The 14,562-nt window shown below is 39.6% G+C and overlaps 1 protein-coding gene across 9 annotated transcripts in view; it reads left to right on the plus strand.

The window, feature by feature from the left end:
* SEMA6A (semaphorin 6A) overlaps window positions 1–14,562 on the plus strand; it is a 193,144-nt gene that overhangs the window by 19,783 nt on the left and 158,799 nt on the right. The window lies entirely within an intron of this gene.

The raw sequence follows: 14,562 nt of genomic DNA on the forward strand, positions 1-14,562 counted from the left end.
TGAAGGGGAGTTCCGTGTGTCCAACTCTGTTGCTTTTATTCCCTCAAAAGAACATATGATATGCAGAGGGTGTTCTCTTGGCCTTTCGCTTTGTGCCAAAGATAAAGCCATGTCCAATTGCCAGAACACTTCTTTTTCCAAAGAAAAGAAAGGTCATACTCTAGTTTAATAACAAGTACAGTTCCCATTTTCATCCTCTGATGACCTAAAGCTGTTCTGAAGGTTGCATGAGATGGCTGAGACCACTCTGGAGAGTTGTTTTGGATGTGATGTTAGTGTGGAGAGAATGGGAAGTGCGCATATTGTGCACTTCCTGTTTACCTTGTTCAAAAGGCAGAGATGCAGAGAAGTGACATAATCATATCTAAAGCCTAGGTTGCCAGATTTAGTTGTTTTGACTGGCCCTGCTCCTCTGTCTTCCTTCCACACAAAGTCAGCAAATAATATTGTTTTCCCTGTCTTCATGGCAGGAAGATCTTCATTTCTAAATTTCTGTGTACCAGACTGTTGTTAGGAGCAATTTTTCAAAAAGGTTTGTGGCCCTTCTGCAACCACCATGTTAAAGGCTTGTAAGTGGAAGATAATATATTTGTTTGTATTAACATTTCAGCAATACAGTACAGGTAAATATCAGATATAAAAGGGTTTTGCTTCTTTAGTAATTAAATAGACTTTTCAGATTCAAAGAATATTGCTACATCATTAACAAGTACTGTAACTGCCATATCTTTTTACAAAAGATATTTTTATCCATTTTTGTGTGAGTTAAGTGCCAAAAGTGGCATCATTAGCAAAAATATTAATGGCACCTAACACAAGTGTTGTTGTTAGTGCTTAAAAAATAGGGTGATTACCTTAAATGGCCCCCATTTTTGTGTGTGACATAGCATAGAAAATTAGTGGCTTTTATACTGGAAGAGTGAGGGACAGTGTTGAAATCTCAAAGAGTCTTGATGTCAGTTACTTGCACGTATCATATATAACAGATACCCAAGTTATGTGGTCTGTGATTTGCAGTAGGGCCTGTTTGTATGAGCTGCTAAGCTGGTGCAGCAGAACATGGAACTGGTCACGCAGACAGCATCCACTGCTAAAGCATAATTGTTCTTGGTCTTGTATTTTCTGCAAGTCATGTATTTTCAACCCCATTATCTCTGGCAGGGATCTCCTGATCCTCAAATCTAACTGTCCCAATGCTGTGCTTTTCTAAGTTTCATCCCATTCTCTATAGTTTTGTAAACTGGCACAAGTCATCAGCTCACTCTAGGTAACACTAAGAAGGGGCGAGGGAAAAAGCTCTACATGTGGGACAGAGCATACCTGGAAAGCTGAATATCTGTTCTTAGCTTTCCGGACATTGAATGCTGCAGTGCATGTGAATACACCTGTTATGCATCATGGCTATAATGATCTTAATGATCTATAGGTTCAAGTTGTAAAAACTGCTGTATAAAGAACAAAATCTTTCCTCTTGTTTATGTTCAGTTCTTTTGGAAGGAATCTCAATATAGTAATTGCCGTGACAATGTGAGCTCTAAAATCTTTGACATTTCAATTATTTGAAATTTGATGGTAGACTTATTGATATATAAACAAGCAGGATACAAACTGCTACTATTGTTTATTCAATTTATATTCCAATTTTCAGCCAAACAAGGCACTTACAATATCCAAACTTGTGAAAGAGGGTGTTTGTCCATACACTCTAAAATCTGGAATATTAATCCTATTAATTCTGTATCTCTAAATAACAATACTTAAGATATGTACAGTGCATGCAGGTGTTCAAAGAGCTTCTCTTGAGCTACTAATTGTAATCCTACCAACAATCATGTGGGTAAGTCAGTATTATTAACCCTTGAATTGCAAATGGGGTATTGAGGTTGAGAGTGTGTGACTTGCCTGTGACTGGTTAGCAGTTTGTGACAGAAGGGAGATTCAGATTTTCTTATGTAGCTTTGTCTCCTCAACTACTACTGTACTTAGTTACAAAAAGATTGGAACAAAAAGAAGAGGTTCTCTTCACAGGACCAGAGCTTTGAAAGCTATTTTTAAAACTTGCTGTTATAATTTTAAGTACATCTGCCAGGGAAATTATTTTAGTTACAACTAAGTTACTTCTCAGGTAATTAGCTACTTTTTAAACCCCCTTAATGCTACAAGCGGCTGGTGTTAGGTAAAAAAAAAACACTCACTTCCCATACACCTCATTGTTGCCATAACACCTAGAAGAAAGGATGAGTCTTTAATACAGGAAACAGTCTTGTAACCAAGTGATATTCCTTTTCTCCCATTTAGAGAAGCTACAGCCCTGTAACTAAAAAAAAGTAATCAAGAATACAGTTATACCACAAAAGTAATAAAATGATTGCTCATTAAATTACCAGCATAATATAATCTAATTATGCACTTAATAGGTATAAGAAATAACTAGATAAGCTGTGCACAGGAAGACAGGAGCTGTGCCCTGAATGTGATTCAAAATTATATTCTCCCTTGTCTTATTAGTTTTCATATTTACCAATTATGTGGGTGTCTTTGAGGTTGTTTGTATTGTGTTATTATGATTTGTTTGCCTCCCAGAGTAGTGGCTTTGCCACTAGCTGGATGAGATAGATAGATAGATAGATAGATAGATAGATAGATAGATAGATAGATAGATAGATAGATAGATAGATAGATAGATAGATAGATAGATAGATAGATAGATAGATAGATATTCAATAAAGCTTCACATGTGCAATTTTGAGTAGCTACTATTATACCCTTCAGTCATAAATGTCAAAGATGGGTGGTTGTTTGATTTCCTGCCTTTAAACAACCTGAGGTGCCTTATGCAGTAATTGTTTAGATTAGAATATGACCTCAAAACTCTCCTTTAGATTAAATGCATTATTGCAGACTTTCCTTGATGAGACTTTTATTTAGAGAAACTTTGCTGCATTCTTATTAGATGCAGATAAAATGTCATGAAAACAAACATCTTGTAAGTTTCCCTGCATATGTGTCTCAATTCCTAAGGCACCACTTGTTTAAAGGTCTATGATTCTGTAAAACTTCGTTTTTTTCTCCATTTTTTTAAAAAAACCTTCTCTAGTCTGCCCTCTTGTGAGAATAAGTCTCATTACAACTGTTCTTGCTAGTCAGATGTTTAACAGTGCACATGTTGCTGCTTTTCAGAGACAAGTGTTTTTATAATATGAGTTCTAACATTTTCAAGTGATACCATATTTTATTTTACAAATGTTTTTGCACAGTGGAATATTGTTCCTGCAGAAAAATTATTACAGACATAAAAACATATTTAAAACCTACCAAATGTTGGCATGTTTTTCATATGTTCACATAGTTTTTCTCATATGATAACTTATGCAATACTGCTTTCACAAAAAAGCTAATATAGAATGTTTTGAAATTCAGTTTCTTGTTTTTAAGTTTTAAAATTCAGTCAGACTCAATGAGTTTTAAAATAGCGGCAAGAGAAAGTCTGGACACCGCCATTAAATAACAGTGGCTTTTATTTGAGCCTTGAAAGTAAAAGTTTTCCCAAGATATTAAACAGTTCCTGGAAGAATTCCCAAATCTCCCTCTCGCTCCAGTGAACTATAACTTTCTTGGCTTAGACAAAACATTTGCTCCTTTAATGTGCTTGAAAGGAACAGGAACATTTTTTCAGTGTACCAGTCTTTCCATTGGTATCATGTGTGGGGAATGGACAGCTACTGGCAAATCTTGATTTGAACTGGCTAATTGGTTAATAGTTAGCTTACATATACATATACACATACACATACATATACATACACACAAACATACCTATTTTGTGTTGAAGCTGGGTAGATTTTCTTTCTGCCTTACATATCTAATAGAATTTGTTCTGAGAATAAACGAGGGGGGTTTTTTCATTTAAAATGATTATATTGCAGTTTCTGCTGAAATCAATAATATTAAAATACAGTATTGTTTTGCTGCTCTTGATTTAAAGAATTTTCTGATTATAACTCATTTACTTAATGAAGAAAAATGTCCGAGATTAAAACATTACTTGCAGATTTTCTTTAAACTCTTCTGCTTAGGCTGAGGGTAGCTTTGCCTTAAATTAATGGAAGGTTAATTAGTTGGAATCAACTTATAGTGACCCTGATATGGCTTTCAAAGTAAATAAGATATTTAAGGAGTGGCTTAAATACATCTACTTCTGCTTCCTTGACTATGCAAAAGCCTTTGACTGTGTGGACCACAGCAAACTATGGCAAGTCCTTAAAGAAATGGGAGTGCCTGACCACCTTATCTATCTCCTGAGAAACCTATATGTGGGACAGGAAGCAACAGTTAGAACTGGTCATGGAACAACTGAGTGGTTCAAAATTGGGAAAGGAGTACGGCAAGGCTGTATATTGTCCCCCAGCTTATTTAACTTATATGCAGAATACATCATGCAGAAGGATGGACTGGAGGAATCCGAAACCGGAATTAAGATTGCCGGAACAAATATCAACAACCTCCGATATGCAGATGATACCACTCTGGTGGCAGAAAGTGAGGAGGAATTAAAGAACCTCTTAATGAGGGTGAAAGAGGAGAGTGCAAAAAATGGTCTGAAACTCAACATCAAAAAACCTAAGATCATGGCCACTGGTCCCATCACCTCCTGGGAAATAGAAGGGGAAGATATGGAGGCAGTGACAGATTTTATTCTCTTGGGCTCCATGATCACTGCAGATGGAGACAGCAGCCACGAAATTAAAAGACGCCTGCTTCTTGGGAGGAAAGCGATGACAAACCTTGACAGCATCTTAAAAAGCAGAGACATCACCTTGTCAACAAAAGTCTGCATAGTCAAAGCTATGGTTTTTCCTGTCGTGATGTATGGAAGTGAGAGATGGACCATAAAGAAAGCAGACCGCCGAAGAATTGATGCCTTTGAATTGTGGTGCTGGAGGAGGCTCTTGGGAGTCCCCTGGACTTCAAGGAGAAGAAACCTATCCATTTTGAAGGAAATCAACCCTGAGTGCTCACTGGAAGGACAGATCCTGAAGCTGAGGCTCCAATACTTTGGCCATCTCATGAGAAGAGAAGACTCCTTGGAAAAGACCTTGATGTTAGGAAAGTGTGACGGCAAGAGGAGAAGGGGATGACAGAGGATGAGATGGTTGGACAGTGTCTGCGAAGCAACCAACATGAATTTGACACAACTCCGGGAGGCAGTGGAAGATAGGAGGGCCTGGCGTGCTCTGGTCCCTCGGGTCACAAAGAGTCAGACACAACTAAATGACTAAACAATGACGAAGGAGTGGCTTTACCATTTCCGCTCCTCCAGTGAGTTTCCATGGTCAAATGGGGATTTGGACCCTGGTCTCCAGCGTCCTAGCCCCTCACTCTATCCACTATGTTATCCACAAGTGTATCTTGTCATCTTCTGGGATGTCCCAGAACTGTGCAACTTGCCCATGACTACACAGGCTGGCTTTTCTCCCAGGAGACACGGGGGGGGGGATTGAACTCTTAACCTTTTGCTCCACAGCCAGATAGCTAAACCACTGAGCTTTCTGGCTAGCTAATGTAAGGTACTGGTCAAAATTATGTCTAATTCACAAAGTCTTTTATGGTAGTTGAAAGCAAGTGTGTATATTTGGATCTGTTTCTGAGAACCAGGATAGTTTTTTCACTTAGCCTTTCTACCTGCCTAAAAACCAGACTTTCAAGTTAAACAGTTCATTTGTTTACCTTTGAAAGATGTGTTAATTAATAATCTCAGCACATGAGAAAGCTTAAGAACAGTAATTATACAGTCTGCAACATGTCCCAGTGCCAACAAAAGCCTTTCTAACCACTGACTCGGTAGCGCTAGGCAACACCACTGTGCCCTGTTGAACAGTCTAGCAACATCACTAGACCTTGAAGCAGGATGCGAACATCAGCTCTTGTTATAGGTTGATGGAATATGGAGTACCTGAAATACAGGAAAACCAAAGATATCTATTTAAAATTACTTCGTCATAAGCCAAGATTCTGCCGTGTATGAAGCTGTCAAACAAGTAAGGGAAGGATGATGCCTCGATTGAAAAGCAGCGCCTTTGCATGGAGAAGGTTCCAGGTTCAATATATGGCATCTCTTGTTAAAAGAATAATTTAACTCAGAGGTAGGTCATTTCTAGAGATCCAGTTGTTGTATAGGCTCATCATTGAACCCTGGAGGCCTGCTCCAATGGCCCCCCATTTTTAAAAAAGTTAAGCGAAAGCCCTCTTGTTAAAAAACATTCTCACAGTTTTTTGTGGTAGTGCTGTGGGAACTACATTTGGCCTGGGAGAGCTGCCTGTTGTTCATTCCTGATTTAACAGATGACAACGAATACTTCTGCTTGAGACACTAGAGTAGACCTAAGTAACATTCAGGTTTTCTGTCCGAACTAATGAATGCCTAAATAGACTGGGAAGCCTGGGAACACTCAGAAGCCTTGACCCTTTGTCCCTGGTCCCATCCTGAAATCATTCAGATGTATGTTCTCATCCTGCAAAGACCTAGGTGACTTCAGATAAGGTGGGTCCTTGGCAAGGAGAGAGTTATCTGCACACCAGTTCAGCCTTTCCATGGTTGTAGGCTAATACTGAGTTCTGGAACTCCCTTTCCAGGGAAAGTCTTCGTGAACAAACTTTTAAAGGCAGTTAAAGACCTTCCTTTTAAATAAAATTTCCAATATTTAATTACAATATGTTTCTCTATATTTGTCTCTGTTCTTTGAATATTATAAATATTTGCATTGCTGTTGCTGCTGCTGCTGCATTTGTGTTTTAATTTTTAGTCTAAACATAAAGGGTTTTTAACTGTTTAATGTTTGTTTTTACTTTAAATCATCTTAAGGGGGGAAGGAGAAGTACGAACATCTAAAAATAAATCAATTAAAATTTTATTGTAGCACTTTTCAGATCCATCTGTATACTCACACAGAGATACATACTGTCCCGTCACTCTAACACTCCTCAACCATTTATTCACTGTTCAAATGAAATGAGAAGCACAGAGATAGCTCCCACCCCCTTATTAGAAATGTTCCTTCTTGCTCCCTCCTACGGCTTCCCTCTTCTCTGTTTTCCAAAGCTAGGCAGCTGGCTGATTCACAATTAATTTCCTCTCAGACACACACATGCTGATTCTGCTGCCACTGCCTGTGGTCCCTGCACAGAATAGAAAATGGCTGCCAATTCCTATACCACAAGGCATGCCCAAGGAAAAAGACCTGGAGAAATAAGTGATTGGCTGTGGACAGCTACTTTTCTAAACTACATAAATACACAAACCGTGCCATCCGTTTCTTAATCCATTCGTTTCTGGGAATAATTTTATTGCCATATAGCACCCAGACAGTTCAGGAATGGCAAATGCTTCTGACTATTCAAGGCCTTTGCAAAGAATAGGGTTGTCAAAAGGCAGAAAAGGAAAAAGAAAGGTACTCAATGGAAACTTGGAGTGTGGACACACAGGACATGTGTTAAGTCTGTGTGTGCTTACCTTTGATGACGAGTAGTTTAGCACTATTTTAGTGTGACTTGTTTTAGTGTGATGCACTAAACAACAGGATCTCAGCCATTGTATATAGGATGAAGTGGTGAATTCGGAGGTGTGCAGTTCCTCATGACAATTTCTATAGCTGGTCCTCCCCAAGAAGGGCCCAATAAGTCAACCTGCTGTATTAGTCCTTATCAATAAATAAAGAAGAAAAACTATTTGTAAAGCAGGCTGCTCTCATTTTCCTGTTGAAGGCCAAACCACTGTCAGATACTTTGCATTGCAACAGAAGTACCTATTCCTGGAAAAGTCCATTTCTCTCTCAGCTACTGTGAGGATTGTAGCTGAAGTCAAAGGGAAAAGAAAAGCGTGGAGATACCATTCCTTGAACATTTTACGTATCTTGAAAACCATATTAGGGTTGCCATAAGTTGGAAGCAACTTGCCAGCATGTAATAATAACAAGAATTAGCTGTTCTTAGCTGGTATCCTGACCTCTTTTGTTAGAGTAGAGTAGACCATAGACCTAGATGGGTGGGGTATAAATCTAATAAAATAAATAAATAAATAAATAAATATTCGGGACTGTATAGTCAGTGTGACTATCAAAATGTAGTTTACAGTAGAAGCTGCTGGAAAGCTAATTTTCCATAGCAAGTTGTGTTTTCAATCATAGAAATTCCATACTTAAAAATGAATCTGGCTTGAATCCAAATTTGGGCTGTAGGAAACAGATGTAGATTTGTATGAGGATTTTCAGAATAATTTCTTTCCAAGAATCATAAAAAAAATGCAATTTGATTTTTGTTCTTTTGTTCATTGCAGTGAATATATTGCTGGTGCCAGTCTAGACAAGTTAGTATTATTTTGCTGACTGTGCTGTGTGTATTCAAAGATGAACAGGTTATAAATCTGGCATTTTTCATGCATATTTTAAAAGGACGTTTCCTTCACCAGGAGAGTTAGCAATCATTTTCAAGTCAGATCTACAGTGGAATTATGACCTTACATATTTTGTTTCTACGCTGAACTTTTTCCAAATGAATGGTTTGTGAAAGATCTTTGACTTGATTGTTAACCTAGAAAAGAATAACATGTTCCTATTAGTGTGATAAATGTAATTGATTAGTAGCAGTTGTGAGTGATTTTTGTTTTCAATTTGTAAGCAGAAGATGCCCTTTTAGCATCTTAAACTGATACAAGCTCTTTTAAAATGCTGAATGTGTTTGCTGGTATATCCCATTAATAGATGGAGTTGCTTCTACTTGGAAAGGCTGCAGTTCACTGCCTTTTGGTTCAAACAAGCTCTCTTTTCATTTCCTAGAGTTCTTTGTGAGTGGGATTTTGGTTTTCTTTTTCTTTTTCTGTTTTTTTCAGGCCTGGTCAACTGTATCTGTCAAGAACAAGTGCTGGAGCCCGGCTTGGCTACAAAGTCTGTTCTGTGTGCCAAACTTTGATCTGACTGTAGGCTATCTTAGGTATACTGGAGGTCACACAGCATATATGCCTAAAAACGCATACATATTTTCTAAAGGAGTGTGGGGTCATTTTGACCCATGTCTGAATTTGTGTATTCATGCTGCAGTGCTGCATGGAACATGGCAGCACTGAAAATGTTAGGACTTTGGTTGTGCCCATTCCAAATTATTTAGCTGCTCCTGCTTTCACTCCCTCTTCCCTGTGGAAATTTGCCCTAATTAAAGTAATAGGACCTACTCCTACTCAGTTGCTAGCATTGTGTACTACAAAATCCACTGTTTTCTGTTCTTCCATTCAGAAGCTCTATCTAGTTTTATAGCCCCATGTGTGGCTGAACTTTCACTTTATTGGTACAACAGATTTCCCTGCTTACCCATTTATTGGTACTGCTGCCTTCACTGCAGAGTGCAACTTTGATTATTGCAGTCTTAATACTTACTGGAGCCCACAGGCAGGCTTAAATACTGTTGAATTGCCATGATAAAAGATGCAGTCCTGCACCCAATTGCACATAAGAAATAAGTGGAAACAAAAGGTGTTTAGATGGATGTTGGAATTGCAGCTTGAGCTGGCAGCATCTCTCTCTCTCTCTCTCTCTCTCTCTCTCTCATTTGTAATGTGGCTTTTGGTCATGTTTGGAGTTGCAGGGTGGTCTTGTTGGAAGACTGCTGGCAAGCATTTGTTAATGTGTGTGGCAGCAGGAAGGGGAAGGATTATTTGTGAAAGCAGCAATAAACTTCATTGTCAACATCATTATAGGTGCAAAAATACATTAAGATCTCTGCTGTGATTCAGCCAGGACGCTATTTTTTAAGCCACACAGAAGCAATTGCACGTGATTGGGAACGTGTTGTAGTTTTTAATTACGAGAAACCTTATAAAGGTGTCTGTGTGATAAATAGTGGTTATCACACACTGTTGTCCACCTCACCTATACTTTACCCTCTAATCCATCTCCCTGAGATTATTTCTAACATACTAATCTTCTTCATAGATGCAAACAACTCCTTTAGAAACAAGTTGTAAATGCAGTATTTTTCCTTCTGAGATAAGCCAGACATAGACATTTTAATTTTGACCATTATATATACAGTATATAAATTATGTCCATTATATATATATATATTTAATTCTGGCCATTTTGTATATATACACACACAAGTATATATCCTTCTCAAGCCAGACACAGAAAATTTAATTCTGGTCATTATATATATGTGTGTGCACATGCATGCATGCGCGTGCGTGCGTGCAAACGCACACGCGCGCGCACACACACACACACAGAGACTGTATTATGGCAGGACACTACATATATTTACAGAAGGGAAGTGAATGGGTGAGTGAGAGGTTAACAGGTAGGTCTACCTCTCAAGTCTTGGCATCCTCGTTTCTTCTCCCTTTTATGTTGCCTACAGGTGAGCCTGTTCCTTTTCCAATTGTTTGATAATGTTTCCCAACTTTCGTATGGTTGTGTTTTTTTTTTTAACAGTCTAGAAGATTGATGTTACTTTTCTAAAGCTTAATTTCTGGCAGTAAAAGCTTTAAGCTGAAAATACGAGTTCGGTATCTGGCTGCAGAGTCTGACGTCGGGAGTTCGATTTCCTACTCAGCATCCCAGTAGAGCCAGCCTGTGGGACGTCGGGCAAGCTGCACAACCCCAGGGTGCCCCCAGAAGAAGAGAATGATAAACCAATTCTGAGTATCTAGAAGCCATTTACTGTTAATACGTATTGCGTGGAATGACTACAGTGGTAGATATTTTGGGTATGGCTATTATGCTTTTACAACAGCTGCAAACACATGAATACTGACTCTTAAGAGTGCATCCTGATATATGGTGAGCATAAGCAGGTTCAGCCTCCTCATTCCTTTCTCTCTGCTTCCAGGTCTATTATAAGGATGTTAGAAACTTATGATGCTTATTTGTACCAAACCGTGCTCATTCAGGTAGACTTGAAAAATAGTACAGTAGTTAGCTTGCAAATCAGCATCCCAGACGATAATTTGATACTAGTTGTGGGGGAAATGTGGTTTCTGAAAACCATAGGATTGGCTCCAGAGGTAATAATATTTAAAGTACACCCAGTGAAAAGATGGGTCAAATTAGGCATGCCCAACTAACATGAATGTGGACCCATCTGACTAGTAATACATAAAACAGCAAATTGTGGTCGTGTGTAAACTAACAATCAGAAGCTTCTAATCCCTTCCCTTCATGCATAAAAACTGACACAAGAGGAGAAAGCTAAAACCATGGTTTACTGTGTTTCCTTGAATGTTCTTTAAGCCTCAGTACTTGCAGTGCAACTTCAAACCATGTGTGCATGCCTCTAATTGCAAACGTATAATTGTGGTTGAGCAACAGTCACCTGAATGGGAGAACTTCCCTTGAAACTAGCAGGAGCTGGAATGTATGCTTGGTTTTAGTGGAAAGATTTACTTATAACGCAGTATTTTGTTTGGAGAACAGATTTTCTGTGTGTGAAAAATAAACAGCTGGCAAGCTGGTTGAATGAAAAGGCACAGTAATGTTACTTATGCTCTCTGTAGGTTTACAAATCTGATATGGAGAAGATTGAGAGAACCTAGGAGCCACATTGGTAACAAAATCCTACCAGTCCTGCTTTCCTGTGTACAGCAAAATATTCTTAGTGAGAGCAATTCTGCTGGACTGTTTTGACATAGCGCTGATTTCAGTTTCCCAGCACAGGAACAATAAAGCTATAATAGTATCAAATAACACTTCAAATGAAATTTATTTCCGTGACCTTTCTGCAGTCCATATGAAGATTGCTGACATTGTAAAAATTTATAGCCAACCTTCTGTCTTCATTTCTATTTCAGTTGTCATGTGATGCTGATTGCAGTCACACACATATTTGAAGTTGGCATTAGGGCTCCATCAGAGAGCAGATATAAAAATACACTCAGAAAAGGTGGTAAATGGAAGATGTGTGTTTCCTGTAGCCTCTGATTACATTTCAGTATATCATTAGCATTCAGTGTGTCAATTCCTATATGGATTTTGTAAGGAAAATGGAAATGTGGGTAATCGCTCTTTGTATGGCTTAGATAGAAATATGTGTGTTAATTATATGCAAGCAATTTATATGCAGGATGTAACTTGAGAAAGATATGGGATTGTATGTAGAATCTATAGCATTAGAATTATTTATATGGTGCTACATGAAATCCCATGAAAATTGTATAACCTTCTGAAGGACTTTCTACTGCTTTGCGTCTTAGCTAGCTATCTGCTGGGATAAGCAACGTAGCACAGTTAGAATCACACCTTTTACTACAGTAAGTTATTTAAAACATTGGATTCTTTCAGGTTTCAAGTTCTTGGCCAGACATATTGTAAATTTTCAAACTGTCAGTCTCTCTCTGGATTGAATGTGAAAAAGAAAATTGAAGGAAAAATTATAGCTAGCCGAAGTTGTGAGTCTGAATGGTAAACCTCTGGATATATCTTTCCTATGCTCCTGGCCTCATCCTCCCCCAATGTTTTTAGATATTAATCTTTACTGAATTAGGGCCAGTGGTTGAAGTATCGCAGCATGAAATACAATGCAGACATTTCTTCTTCTTGTGTAGTAGAAACTGATTTGATGGCAGATTCTTTGCTTTGCTGGGCGGCGGGGGGGGGGGAGAGAAATGCCTGGAACACAATCCATACAAATTGGAGAACAATTTCCCTTTTAATGTGTCATTATACCCTTTCAAAATCTTTCCACAAGTACATTAAACACATAAAGAAAATAGGAGAAGGACCATGCTGTTGGCCCTACCCATAATATTGCACATTCTCCTGGCTTTCTTTATTTCTGTACATACAGTTCAAGACCTGCATAGGAGATGCTCCATACAAAGGAGGAGTCTGCATAGTTAGCATTCCTGTTCATGTAGAGGACCTCTGTTTTTACAGTTTTTTACGTGCACAAAGTCCTATTTTGCAGACCTTTAACTACATGGGTGATGTTCATGGGATGCCCCAGTGACATGTTCCTGCTCCACTGTATGAGAGGATCACCTTGAGTGCCCCTCAGCAGCTTCTCTGGCCTGCTCTACAAGCCTGGGGGAGCCTAGGGGACAGTGAGCTGCTGCAGGTGGAGTAGAAGCCACCGCCTGATGCAGGGCAGCTGAGGGAGGGTGCAGCAGGAGTTGCCAGACTCAGGGTCATCATCAACTATGTCAGATGAAGAGGAGATGTTGGAAGAGGCAGCTGAACATTGGAACCCCATTGTCTGTACCTCTGTGGAGATGCAAACAAGAATAGAGGGCAAGTGGAGCCACCTCTTCCCACCCTGCCTCCTTGGCCAGAGAAATGGTCACAGATCTAAGGCTTTGGCAGCGTGTCCCTCCCCTAATCCTGCACCACCCCAGCTTCAGAGTTCTTGCCACCCAACCTACTGCAACCCTGTGCTGGAGACGCAAATGGCAGCATGTGACCAAGGAGGCTTTGGGAGGAACAGCTCCATGGAGCCAGATCCCCATCACTCATCTTTACCAACCCTACTTCCCACCCACTTCTCTGCACTTGGACTTTTGGGGGTCCCAGTGAAGTCAGTTGGGTCCCCAGTCAGACAGATTGCACCCAGGGGGTTACTGCCAGAAACCCAACCCTCTAGGAACATGGAGGAAGGGGCACTTGGGGCTGTGCCTTTAATAAAAGCTGGAGTGAGTGACAGAACCCATGGGATTTTTGCCTAGAGACTCCTCAGCTCCTAAGCCCCCAGGAATGGGAGGGGGGCTGGCACAGTTCACACCCTGTGTTCACGAACTTAAAATCACATAGAGAAAATCTCAGAAGGCCTTCTTGTTTTAGTCTGTTTTGGGGTGTTGTGGTTCTTGTTTTTGCATGCTGTCAAGTTGGAGCTGACTTACAGTGATCCTAACAGGGCTTTCAAGGTGAGATATTTAAAGGGTGGGTTTTACCAGTTCCACTTCACTGGCAAGTTTCCACGGCTGAGTGGAGAATTCAAACTCTGGTCTCCTGAGCCCTGGGCCTTCACTCTGTCCACTTTACCACACTGGGTACGGTTGGGATGTAGGGGCTGCTTTTTAGCTATATGGAAACTGCATACATCAGCCATACAAAACTGGACCTGTTATCTGAAGATGATTATTTTCCTTGATCCAAGAGGGATGGTACCATAATGTGGGCCACAAATACCACCTGTCTTAAGGTCGCACTCACAGTTAGGCTTGAAACTATTTCTCTTTCTTAAACAAACAAATCCTAGGGTCCTACTAAAATTTAATGCTCAGATTTGTTGATATACAGACTGCCATGTTACTTTGCCTGTGTTGGAGTACACTGAGTTGTTAAAAAAAAATAGTCCCTGGGGCTCAATTACCAGTCTGCTCAGTGGAGACAGTGAGAAACCATAAGCTCTGCACCCAGCAAGCTGAAAACGTACATTTGAACACCCCATTGTTGAGCCCATTGCAGCTACAGTGTAACACAGTGGGGTACACAGGACATATCTTCATCTCATTCCCTGTCCCCTAATTTTTGTACCATCTTAGCTGATGAAGAGTCTTGAACATAAAAGCTAAGGCCATTTATA

The sequence above is a fragment of the Pogona vitticeps genome, chromosome 2 (assembly GCF_051106095.1).
Source record: "Pogona vitticeps strain Pit_001003342236 chromosome 2, PviZW2.1, whole genome shotgun sequence".
NCBI lineage: Eukaryota > Metazoa > Chordata > Lepidosauria > Squamata > Agamidae > Pogona > Pogona vitticeps.